The sequence below is a fragment of the Phlebotomus argentipes genome, unplaced genomic scaffold (genome assembly GCF_947086385.1).
Source record: "Phlebotomus argentipes unplaced genomic scaffold, Phlebotomus argentipes genome assembly contig_15, whole genome shotgun sequence".
In the NCBI taxonomy this organism is placed as follows: domain Eukaryota; kingdom Metazoa; phylum Arthropoda; class Insecta; order Diptera; family Psychodidae; genus Phlebotomus; species Phlebotomus argentipes.
Window position 1 is genome coordinate 16,683,523 of NW_026776181.1, and position 12,344 is coordinate 16,695,866.

Consider the following 12,344-nt stretch of genomic DNA (forward strand, 5'->3'; position numbering starts at 1 on the left):
GTAATGTTAATTCGTGTGTAAATATAAAATAAGGGAAATGAAAATTATTTGATTGGGGGCATAAATAATAATTTTATGAAGGGTCATTAACCCTTTCGGCACCACAAGCATTTTAATTTCTACAGAAAAATACGTTTGATTTTCTTGCAATATTGAAAATATGATTCTATTCGTCATTAAGACCAAGGGGGAGATAATATAGCCAGAAGTGGTGTACAGCTCAGCAGAAGTGTGCAAAAGCATCAAATATTCCTCTTCTGAGTTGCTTTTTTATTGAAAAACAGTCTAGATTCTTTGGAAATCGCTTAATTTTTGCATAGAAATAATCACAAAAATGCATTTTTGTGATTATTGCATTTTTTATGCTAAGAAACGCTTCTAATCGTCTTAAGATATAACATAACCTCAAAAATAGTCATTTTCTCGTGGAAAATGGTTATTTAGAAACAATTCTTGACAATTTTGACTCTTGGCAAATCCAAAGAGATGATTTTGTGATCTGGAAAGCTTTTAAAATTAGTCTTTAAAGATCTTTTAGTGGAATTTTTGAGGTTATGGTCGGAAAAGATGTCTAAAAAACAGCGGTTCAGAGTCAATTCTCACAAAAAATCGAATGGAAACTTAAGAAATTAAATTAGATTTGAGAATTATTGTGGAAGTGATGCACAGATTTCAGGCATATTATCTCTCCCTTGATTTAAGGGTTAATTTCTAGTCATTGCGCATCAAATATGGCATTTTCTGACGCACATTTTTCCGCAATAAAATTGCAAAATGTCAAGCCAATGCAGTAAAATTTCATTTGCAAATCTGCAATAATCCAAATGCACTGCAAGTGTCTCAATATCACCAGGTAAAGCACCACACATTAAAACCATATAATTTTTCTCTTTATGGCCAGAGACATAAAATTCAGGAGAATAAAGATAGTGTTTGCCTTGGGCAATGAGAAATCAATTAAAAGCGTGCTCTCTCGCATTACCAGATCAATAACTTAAATATTCCCGCAGACGATCGGACAGTGAGATGCGCAGGGATTTATTGGTATCATCTGGTGGATTTGTGGGATGAGAATTTCCCTGGTGCGGTGCAAACAATGTGGCTTTGATAGCATTGATAAGGGATGGAGTAGAGCATTAATTCACGCCTCTGGAGTGTATTTCCTCAATCTCTTGCATAAATTTCTCGGCCGATTGGCTGAGGAGGTGAAAGAAGTGTTCAGGCGGATTCCATGTTATGATTGCACACATTTGCGGCGGATCAGCAAATGCTCCGGGATCTCTCGAGGGCCCAGCCGAGACATGGGAAGAGAGAGAACCTCTTTAGATAGTGTCTCCCTGACATCGTCATCTTCACTCCAATAATAATCAATAATATAAATTGCGAGTCGGAGCTGCGTGCTTTGTATTTTATTTCTTAATATTGTAACGGCCGGCGCGTTAAAATAAATTCAGTTGAGGGGGATAATGCTGGCCGCATGTAAAATGGAGATAAATTCCCGATAAATGGGAGATAAAAAGCCACTCTTCGGACGGCGCTCTCTCTCTTTTGCCCACAGAGCTCTCCGTGCTGGGCTGCCCGGCATCTCCGGAATTGGAGAAAAAGCACAGAGAAGAAGTCAGAGACAGTCTCTTGAGCCACAAGAGATAATGGGCGGCGCCAGTTTCATCGCGACCAACCAATCGTGGCACAAAACCTGGGAGATTCCGTCACTTTATCCCCAGAGATTAATCATGCTTCTCCGCATTCACTCCACTTGAGGAACACATGTGTGTCCATTTGCAGTGAATTCCTCGCCCGGCCACGTGACCCGACAGCAGCGCCAGCGATCGTCGTGCGAGCTCACGATCTGCGCGCGGCTTGAGTGGGGAAAAAATTATGAGAAATGTCACGATATCTTGTCTACCAATTTATAAGGAGGAGGAGGAGAAAGAAAGAGAGGCCAGTGTGACAGGAATTTTAGTCTAATCTCGCGGCGCTCGGAGTGCCACTTAATGGGGAGGATTGATTACTTGCGCGCGAGAGAGTTCAATATTCAGACAAAAAAGAAACCGCCATCGAGCCATAGATCGCAGACACTCAATCACATTTTCAAATCAGCCGCGCAATGACTCAAAAATGGCCATCTTGGGCCGCGCGCACAGCGACCTCTTGTCAAATTAATGGATCGAAAGTCAATTTCCACTATCGTCATCAATATTGTATTGAGCCATAAAAAATTGCATCTCTTAATCCCGCCAAAGTGCCTAAAAGGACAGCGCTCGATATTTTTCAGGTGGGCGAGGTGGAGATTAACCTTTCGCGTCGACAATGCCAAATAGACGAAAAAATGATAGAAAGACCTAAAATAATATTGTTTGATGGATTTTGCAAACTTGCTTTTCAGTCATTATTACATTTTTAGCGCTAAGAAGCAAATTGATCCAAGTTTTCTTAGGTGTCCTAACTTAATTTTGTGTCATTCTCGCTAAAACAATGTTTTGGGGTTTTAGAGAGAAGAAATGGTGAATTTTTCAAAATGATTAAAATTCAAGTTCATAACTAATAAATCCGTGATAAAAAGAAATTATTATAAACATAATTCATGTTCATGCTTGAAAATTAGTGCCACAATTGCAGATTAATCCATCTTTGCAAGATATTTGCAGATTTAAATCTGTTACTCATTTGCTCTTTACACATTCCACATTCTTTAAAATAACCTCTTGAGATTGTGTTAAAATTACACATTCAGGCGATACAAAATGGTTTAACACGTGTTGGCCAGAATAACAAATAACACAAGTGGTAAAATTATTAACACAAGTTGTGAATATTTTTACATAATCGCCATTTGAGTTTGGCGTGTGTTAAGCCAATATAACACATTTTTTACATATTTTTGTGACTAAGAATCACTCCACATTAATCCATTTCTTCCCGAAGACAAGACTAATAAGTCCCAAAGAAATAGCCTAAATTTCTTGCAATAAATAAACTAAAGCCACATTTCCGGGCTTTCAATTTCCCTTTTGCAAAAAAGCTCTTGCTGTAAAAGTGTATTTTGGCGTATTTAACCCCGGCGCAGAATAGAGCGATCACATGTGCTCAGCTGCGAAATTAACACATCATCGTGTGCATTTGCAGCGATGGTGGGATTTGCGGAGCGCGACAGAGAAAAAATCACGTGAGAACTGCGCCCCCTCCGCCCCCGGTCGCCAATCTGGCCAAGTTCAGTCTCCGAGTCCTCTATCACAACTGTCCAGGACTGCATGTGTCAATGTGATAATGGCATCAGGGCGGAGGAGGGCGACAGTCGCTGAAATAAAACAGCAAAACGACGAAAAAATCACTCTTCATTCCAGCCACTCTCTCGCCATTGAGGGCTGTAAAAAAAATTTTTTTTTATACACCCAGCGCTATGAACCAAAACGACATCAAATTCCACCCGCGGCGCGCGGCCGAGCGCGCGAGGGTTGGGGGTGGATGTGTTTGCAGGAAAAAAAAGGAATAGAGATGGTGGCGGGAAAAAAAGTCGAGCAAAATTAAAAATACATTCATTCAACGTCTCGATTGTGAACAGGACACGACAGGACACCTCTTTTGTCACAATTCACTGGTGCGTTAATTAAAAATTCTGATAGTGCGCGACACTCTGAGTGAAAATGGGGAGGAAAAGAGCGCCGCTAGCGTGCCGCCCTTCCGCGGCCCAGTCAAGGAAACACATCACAGAGCCGCCAAAGGAGCGTCAAAGGAGTGAAAGAGCGTCTTGTCATCGAAATTATTAACACTGTCATTCCGCAGATCCACCGCCCAGCGCCACCCACTCCCCCGCCGCCCGGCGCTTCCCTCTCGCAGTCAATTTATTCAATGATATGCTCATGTTTATGTGACAATTCAGCAAATAACAGACACACACTCCGCCAGCATTAACATACTAATTTTCTCATGCTGAACAGCCCCGGAGAGCGCAAAAAACATGAGAATTTACTACAGGAAATAAATGGAAGAAAATGCTATAAAGGATTTAATGAAATTACAAAATGCCACTTCCATTCAGAGCTCTCTCTCTCTCTCTCGCCGTATCTCCACGGGCACACACGCTGCTCCCCAACTCTCCCCCTGAGAAACCTCCTTAATGGCGTCAATAAAATATGCAGCAAGACGCACCAAATCACACGACAACTTACGATTTGGCGCTACTCAACTTATTTTTTCCGAACCATTCTGCACTCTGGTGAATAGTTTGATGGCAATTTTGCCGCGGAATCTTGCCGAAATGTATGAAATATTCCCACAATTCGACGGGGTGAATCGAAAACTAGGAAAAATCAGTATTTTGTACATTTTTTTCTTAAGGAAATTGTCTTAAATTGTCGCAAAACGCCTTTTTAGGGAAGAATTTCAGATTTTCAGACTTATCCTAAAATGTTCTTCGACTATGAATGAATATTTCTCATTTTTTTTTATTTGTTCATCTGGAAATCTTAAAGAAAAATTCATTCAGAGATATTTCAAGTTTTTCTATTAAATTTGCCATATTTTATTCAAAAATTCCAATAAATACCAATAAAAACCACTGAAATATTCACAAAATGAACTTTAATGAACGATTTGGAAGGTATTTTAAAGTGAATTTGGCAACTTCAAAACGGGCAACGGTTCACCCGTCGAAATGCTCAAGTAAAATTAAATATTTACTTGGCTGAACACTCGCGAGATCTTAAATATCACTTCCCTATCGAAATGAATTTCCACAGAGCGTATAAAGTGATTAAACTTCACCTTAAAAAATGCATCAGATTTGAAGATTGTGCGCAGCATAAAAAATGTGAGTTTAATTAAAAATACAGTGTAAATAGAGAGAGAAAAAAATAATGAAATTGGTAATTGAGCGGAATGAACTAGCCGTTAAGTGAATTTAAAAGGCGCGCTGCGAAGGCCTAATTTTCTGTGAGATTCTTTTCTCACCGCGCGCCGCAGAAACTTGTTGAACCGTGAAATTTTCTCACTTTTCAGCGCGTCAGAATTTTAGTTTTGATCATCTTCAAAAAAAAAGTTGAAATTTTCATTTTGGCAACACGCTTGAGAAACTTTCTTGGCACTGCGACAAAGCCTAATCAACGGACGTGCACAAGAACTCACCCTTCAGGTGAAATTTTCTTGCCGCACAACATATAATTTCGGAATAAATGTGGAAATGGTTGTAAACATGCCAAAAATGTGTGTTAGTTGGGGATTTTCTTTTGACTGTGCGCGACACGGCGTGTTGAGTCTCCTTTTCGAGATTTACTGGGGTTTGATGGAATATAAGGAGTTCACCCCACCATCTTTACATATGCTTTGCAATGCAGAAGAGGAGGCATTTTAAGTGTTATTGCTGAGATCCGACTTTCATTAAGGAAGTCCTCTGGAAAGCCGCAGTCCTTCGCGATGTGAAATCAGACAGAATCGCATTGTCGTTTATTTTCCGTGTTCTTTAAAATGCAAAATTGGATTTGTGGCAAGATATTGAGTGACTTTTTCCCTCCCTTTTCTCTGGTTTCTCTCTGGCCAGTCAAATAAATGTGTTTATTTTGCTGGTGGAATTCGCAAGAATTGATATCTCACACTCTTAATTGCATAAAGGACTCTCTCGGCCGAGAGTGTTGCGCTGTGGAATTTATATTTATTGCGCGTCTCCCGCGAGATTGATACCTTATCACTGTCTGAGATTCCTCTCGACACACCAAACTCTTGAGCCTGGAGACACACAGAGTATTGCACGCGGACAACACCCAATAAGCCAAGAGAGCAGCTCGCCCAGATAACATTTTGCGTTTGACTCTGTCACAAAATACATCACAACGTGGCACTCAGGTCGAAGGCTGCAGGTACCAGCATTTCTTCGGGCCTTTCTTCGTCTTCCACCTCCATCGTGATGGCTTTCTTGCACAACACACACACGAGACATAATCAAATCACCAGCGAATATGACAAATTGTCCCTCATCCATTCAGACAATCGACCCGTGATTACTAATTCAATACGTCGCACTCCAGCATTTTGCCCAGAGCCAGCCGAAGACAAAGGCAAATCTTATGCAAATTCAGCCCTCGAAATTTTGAGCAGCAATTCAGAGAACGACAAAACGTTTGCAACTTGTTATTCAATCAAAAACTGACGAAAAATTACGCTATGCAACTTTACATCCATATCTTATAAAATAAGACGTTAGATTAGACCTTAAAGTAAGATGAAATAGGAAAACAATGTGTACAACGAAGAGATAACACAGTCAGAAGTACTTAAGAAGTGGAAGTGTTGAAAAATTTACAATTTTCCTTCAATTTTCACGCAGAAACAAGCGTCATAATCGTCTTTTATAGGTTATGTAGCGAATCAAGGACAGATTTAGTGAAAATTTCGCATTGTAGCACATAAATTCTGCTAGTTCTTAGCAAAATTGATCATTTGCAAGCAATTAACAGTGCTTCTTTGATCTTTTCATGCCAAGAAACACAGTAAATTGTGTTAAGATTTAACATAACCTCAATAAAGATCATTTAAACTTGGAAAATATCTATTTAGACAACTTTCTGGACGATTTTGAGTCGGATTCGGCATTTTTAAGATCATTGGCAAACCATAAGAGTTGATTTTATGATCTAGAATGCTTCAAAACAGAATTTTTGAAGATCTCTTGGTGATATTTTGAGGTTATGGTCGGAAAAGATGTCCAAAAACAGCGGTTTTAGTCGATTTTTGTAAAAATATCGAATGGAACCTTAAAAGATTCATGATATTTTGGGAAATTATGTGAAAACAGACTCCAAATTTCATGTTTTAGAAGTGTTTAGAAGTGTTGTACAGATTTAAGGCATATTATCTCCCCCTTGAATGCTTTTCTCTGTTCCGACAAATGAATAATTCTCTGCTTCATCATTCATTCAATCGCTGGAATTGTCAAGACTTCTGTGGCGAACAAGGTGAGAATATTAAGAAACAAATTCATTTCAAGAGACAATTTCCTCGAATTCTGACTCACTGCTCTTTTGTGCAGCTCCTGATGATGGCAAAATCATCAATCACGAAGAAAATTTTCCTCATTTCACACAGTACACTTTTATTCCTTAAGCCACCACCGAAATAAGGGATGTTTATGATTGAGCAGCCATTTCGAGGGTGAGAAAAAGAGGTGCGAGTTTGTGTGCGAAAAGTTTAACAAATTGGATGAAATAAATCGCTGAACCAGAGAGACATTTTCACATATTATTCAGCCAGAGAAATTGACATCATCCATCAAATATCATCATTGATTCGCCAAGTCACACACACAGAGTGTCAATTAAATAAGGAAAAGAAGGGAAAATAGTATTGAAGGCGTTGGCGAGGGTGGAGAAGAAGAGCGCCAGGGAAACATTTAACAAAATGAAATGGTACACAAAAGTTTTCTCGATAAAATCACCCATCATACAAATATATATATATATGTGTGTATATAAATTTTAGTTATGAATTCCAAACGCGAAGGATTCTCATCCGTCTCAGTCAACCCTTTTTCCGCTTCGAAAGGAAATTACGGGCAATGCTCTGAATACATTATTGTATGACACTCTTGGCTCTTTTCTCTTTTACACCATCACCAGCCACTCTCTCCCCTGTCCCTCCAGCTCCGCAACTTCTTTTGGTTTTAGTGTGAATGAAAATCACACTTCACTGTGTACACACAACAATGGCCCAGCCCACCCAAAAGTGACCCCACGAGTTCACCTATTAAAATTCATGCTCTCCATCCTCCCACCCCCAAAAGCACACCCCAAACATCGTGTCTTTCCGCATAAACAATGTCCGTGGTGGAAAAGCGGCACCATTGAGTGAAAAAGTGCATTCAATTTTCTCATTCTTCAGCCACCAAAATGTTGCTGATGAAGCATCCCCCTTCGCGCCCACCCACTCGTGTTGACAGAGGGATGAATTAAATGGATTTGCCACCCTCTCTCTCTCACTCTCCCTTCGTGAAAAATAAATTCTTTCATTTCCCATGCACTGATTTATCCACTCTTCCCCCGCCTCAGCGCACCACCAAAGAAGTTCCCATGTAATTTGTGAAATATCTCCCGTCAAATGAACAGCCAATAGAGCAAAGTTGGGCCGCAAAATTTCACTGAATCTTTCAGAATTGTGTGCATGTGAAGAGGTGAAAATTAAATTCTCACCGCGGGGAAGAAATTGCCACACAATGACTTTGTAAATTACAGTCTCGGCGATGAGATAGAATGATGAGGAATTAGTCTAAGAATTAACAATTCCACGGAATAGCAAATTAACACGAGAAGAAACATGTGTAAAATTGCTGATTAGGAGTGTTTCACTAATTGACTTAATTTATGTCTGTGTGTGTTTGTGGAAAGAAATCTTAGAAGATCTTGTAAATTTCCACTCCTTTATCACTCCTCGATGAAGTGCTTTTGCATTTGCTGAAAATTCAACATGGAAAAATGGGAATATATTCCCAGTAAAGTGAACGAGGCATAACGATAAAATATTAAATTTTCCTCCAGTCAGACGCGCCCAACCCTCGCCTCAACCCTTCGTGTGCGCCTCAAAACATCGAGACGAGTGTGTTGAGCTAGTGAGATTTCATTTCCGGACTCACCACCAGAGAACTCCAAATCATCCCCGTCGTCCAGTGTGAAGGATTTTCTCACAAACATCCCCTCAGATCACCTCTCAATTCCCTGGAAATACTTCCCTCACCCCCCGACAGAGAGCGATGATGGGCAAAAAAGAGGCGGGAAAGTGGAAAAGGGGCGATTTCTTCTTCTTTCCCAACCACATGGAAATATGTTTGTTAGTTTGCATGAAGTGGAAATCACTCCCCAATTCACCAGTATCTCGTCACACTCATCTGACCACTTCCGATTCTCTCCCTGGGTGTGGAAAATATAATGGAAATGAATTTATATTTCACTCTCAAGTACTATTTTCAATGAATACACATATCTTTTCAATCCCTCCAGCAACTTTTGCCCATTCGCAAAATACAAAATTCCACTCAATTGGCAAGAATGATGTGAAGGCCGGAGAAGGACTTTCGATATCCTCCATGAAAAGACAGATAAGACAGGGACAAACCTCTTCCGGATGACGAAGAGTGACGGGAAAAATTCTGCAATTTTTCCCGTCAATTTCTCGACGGTTTGAAGTGCGTGCAGAAAAAAAAACCACCGATAAGACGAGCGAATAAATTTCCTCATCAGCCACAAAGTCAATTCTAACTGGTGATGCTGTGAAGAAGACGAGAGACATTTTGTGCGAGAATTCAGCATAAAATTGGCGCCTTATCAATCAATTGGGAGAAAAAGACTTCAATGCTTCGATAAGGCGGAATCCTCTCTCTTCGCTGTCGCACTTAATTCAAAGCATATTTATGCAGCACTTCAGCTCAGCTGGAGTTTCTCAATATTTGCCTCCGATTGACGACTTAATTGCTCCCATCAACAGAAATTCCAGTAGACTCTTTTCTTCACCTCTTCTCGGGATTGAGAGAGAGAGAAAGTGGCGAAGAATTGATACCGCGGCGCGATACATAAGAATTTCTTGCAAGTCATCGGGCAATTTCGAGGCGTATGATTGGGAAAAGTGGAGGAGAGACGCTCAAGTGTGTGAGATACACCCAATTAAGTAGCCTTAATTAAGACACAACTCCATCCCAGAGTGTCATTGGCAAGACAATTGAACGATCTCGTGTTCTCCATCTGCGCACCTCAATAATTATAACTCGCGCCACGAGCACATCACTTCTGGTTTTACGGAGTGTGGCCATCACAAGTGTAATTTCATCAAATCACGATCCTCTTGTTTCTCCCATTCTTTCTCTCTTCCAAAATTCTACTCCACCAGAGAGTCATCAAAACATCAAATTTATTAATTCTCTCCTTCTTTGCCGCCGCGGCCACTCATCTCAGCAACACTTCTCTGTCTTCAAGCCACGCAAATCACCATCAACAGTAGCTCAACACCCAAAATACACTGCGATGAAAAAGTGTCTCAAGGCAGAAGCAAAAGGAGAAGAACTTTTGGGGCGGCAGAAGAAGCTACACGGTTTCACTTGTAACCGCATTCCGACAGAATCATTCTGTCTTTCCCGCCATTCGGCATCAAGGGGCGCTTAAGTGAGCAAATGCTGAGAAGAGGTGGAAAATTCGAACTGTTTAAAAGGATAGTTTGTGCTGAGAAGCAGTTGTAGTTCAAATTGCTCAACTGCCATTTATTTCGCATCGCGATCGCAGTTTTTCTCAAGCAATATTAACGTGCGCAATATAAGGAAAGTTCCTCCCCAATTTTGCCACTGACAAGCCCTCAAACTCACGCCACAGAAGCCACCAACGAATGATTATTGCCCCATAACTATATGGCGTTATTATACACCTCTAAAACTGATCCCCCTAAAAAGTGTTTATTTTTCTTCCACTTTTTTCGTGCCCATTCCGAACTCTTCCTTCACTTCTGTCTCATCTCTCTCTCTCTCTCTCGATGTGTTCTTAAACTCCATCATCAGCGTCAACTTGGCCACGATCAATTCGGCGTTGCCACAATTTCTTCACTCACACCGTGACTCTCATTAATAATAAGAAGTGAAACATAAATTTAATAGAAAAAAAGGTACAGAGGAAAATTTCTGTGTAAATTACGGGAATTTAATTAACGTTTTATTTCACCGCAGAAAACACACAAAACAGAAGAAATATAAAAATGTGTCTGATTCATTCATTTCCTCCCAACTAGACCTGCTTAGCCGTGTCTTTTGGGTTGCATTTAAAAAGACATTAATGCTCAAGACAAGGTGACGACGCTGCGGGGCTGAAGAGAGAGAAAGCCACGCGGAAAGAAGGTGATATAAATAATGATGAATATCGTAAATTCCATGAATTCCCCTGCCGCACAAGTATCTTCTTCATCGGCAAACGTAAATGTTAGTGCATTAAATAAATTCACAACAATTGCCGCATTGTTGGTGGAAAAGAAAAGAAGTGCGACATCCCAGGCGGACTCTCAGCACAGCACAAGAGTCTGTGTGAGAAGAGTTGAGGAAATTGTTGTTACTCCAATTAAGTACAAAATGGTATCCAATAAATTCAACACTTTCAATTGCATCGTATCTCGCTCTGTCTCTCTTCCCTCAACACTTTTTTTCGCCCTCTCTCTCTCTCCCTCCCTCCCGCCTTGTGACCATTCTTCCACACAACTCTCTTGATTCACATCATTGCCCTCTCCATCCTTTTTCACTCTCTTTTTTTTGCTCGCCTCCCAACCTTTTCTCAAACCTCAACAACATCGCTCAGATGCGGAGAGAAAACGTGGCGAGGCAGCGAGACGCGTGAAAAAGCATGAAAATAGCACACCTTTCCGTTCTTATCGAGACCACAAGCAATTCTCACTCACGCTGAAAAATGACCATTGAAGACATTGACTGATCAATTTGTGGCGATGAAGAAAAGCCTGAAATGCTCACACAAACACACACACGCGGCTGAGCATGAAAAGTCGTGGGCGATGGATTTGTAGCTTGGCAGCCGCAGAGAGACTAATTTCAATAATAGTGCCCTCAAGTGTTGTCTTGCAAAACGAGCTGAGCCAGTTTTAATTACATTGTATAAGAAAAGAAGAAAAAACATTTTAACCCTCTCGCATATTGTTCGGCAGCTCAACAAAAATCCAAGGGGCAGATATTAGGGTCAGAAATGGTGTACATCTTTTATGGAAGTGTTAAGAAGTGGAAGTTGTAAAATATTTTCAATATTTGCATAGCAAAAGCTTCAGTTTCAACAAATAGAGGCATTTTCTAATTTTTTGACCCAGAAAAATCCATTTTATTGCTTTTCTAGGTTATGTAAGCGGTTTAAAATAGATTCTAACCCTTAAAACCGTCAGATTTGTTTTGAAATTGAGAATATTTCTCTTTTTCTTAGCACTCTTCAGCATTTGTGTTCTTAAAACTTCAAATTGGTTAATTTTGGAAATAAAAAACAGCTTTAAAGTCGAACATAACCTCAAAAACGACCAAACATAACCTCTTCGCTTAGTTAATACTGCAATTTGGACGTTATCATCCAGTAGAAACATTGTAATATTCCCTAAATTTACTCATTTCCAGGTTTCAATAAGATTTTATAATCGTTTCTCATAACCTCACAATTTGGCATAAATTTTTCTAGGCATTTTCCGAAGACAAAACTTGGAAATCAAGAATGAAATTTATTCATAAGTGACTTCTGAGACATTGAAGTAACTTCTTGTGGTCTGAAATCTAAGCATTTGAAGAACTTAAACCTCTTGACACGCATGTGTTAAAGTTTTGAGGCATATTATCTCCCCCTTGC

At 40.0% G+C, this 12,344-nt stretch overlaps 1 protein-coding gene across 1 annotated transcript in view; it reads right to left on the reverse strand.

Annotated features, from left to right (window-relative positions):
• The window catches only part of LOC132263468 (zinc finger protein ush), a 69,397-nt gene that overhangs the window by 43,063 nt on the left and 13,990 nt on the right, over nucleotides 1–12,344 (reverse strand). The gene's annotated exons all lie outside the window — the stretch shown is intronic.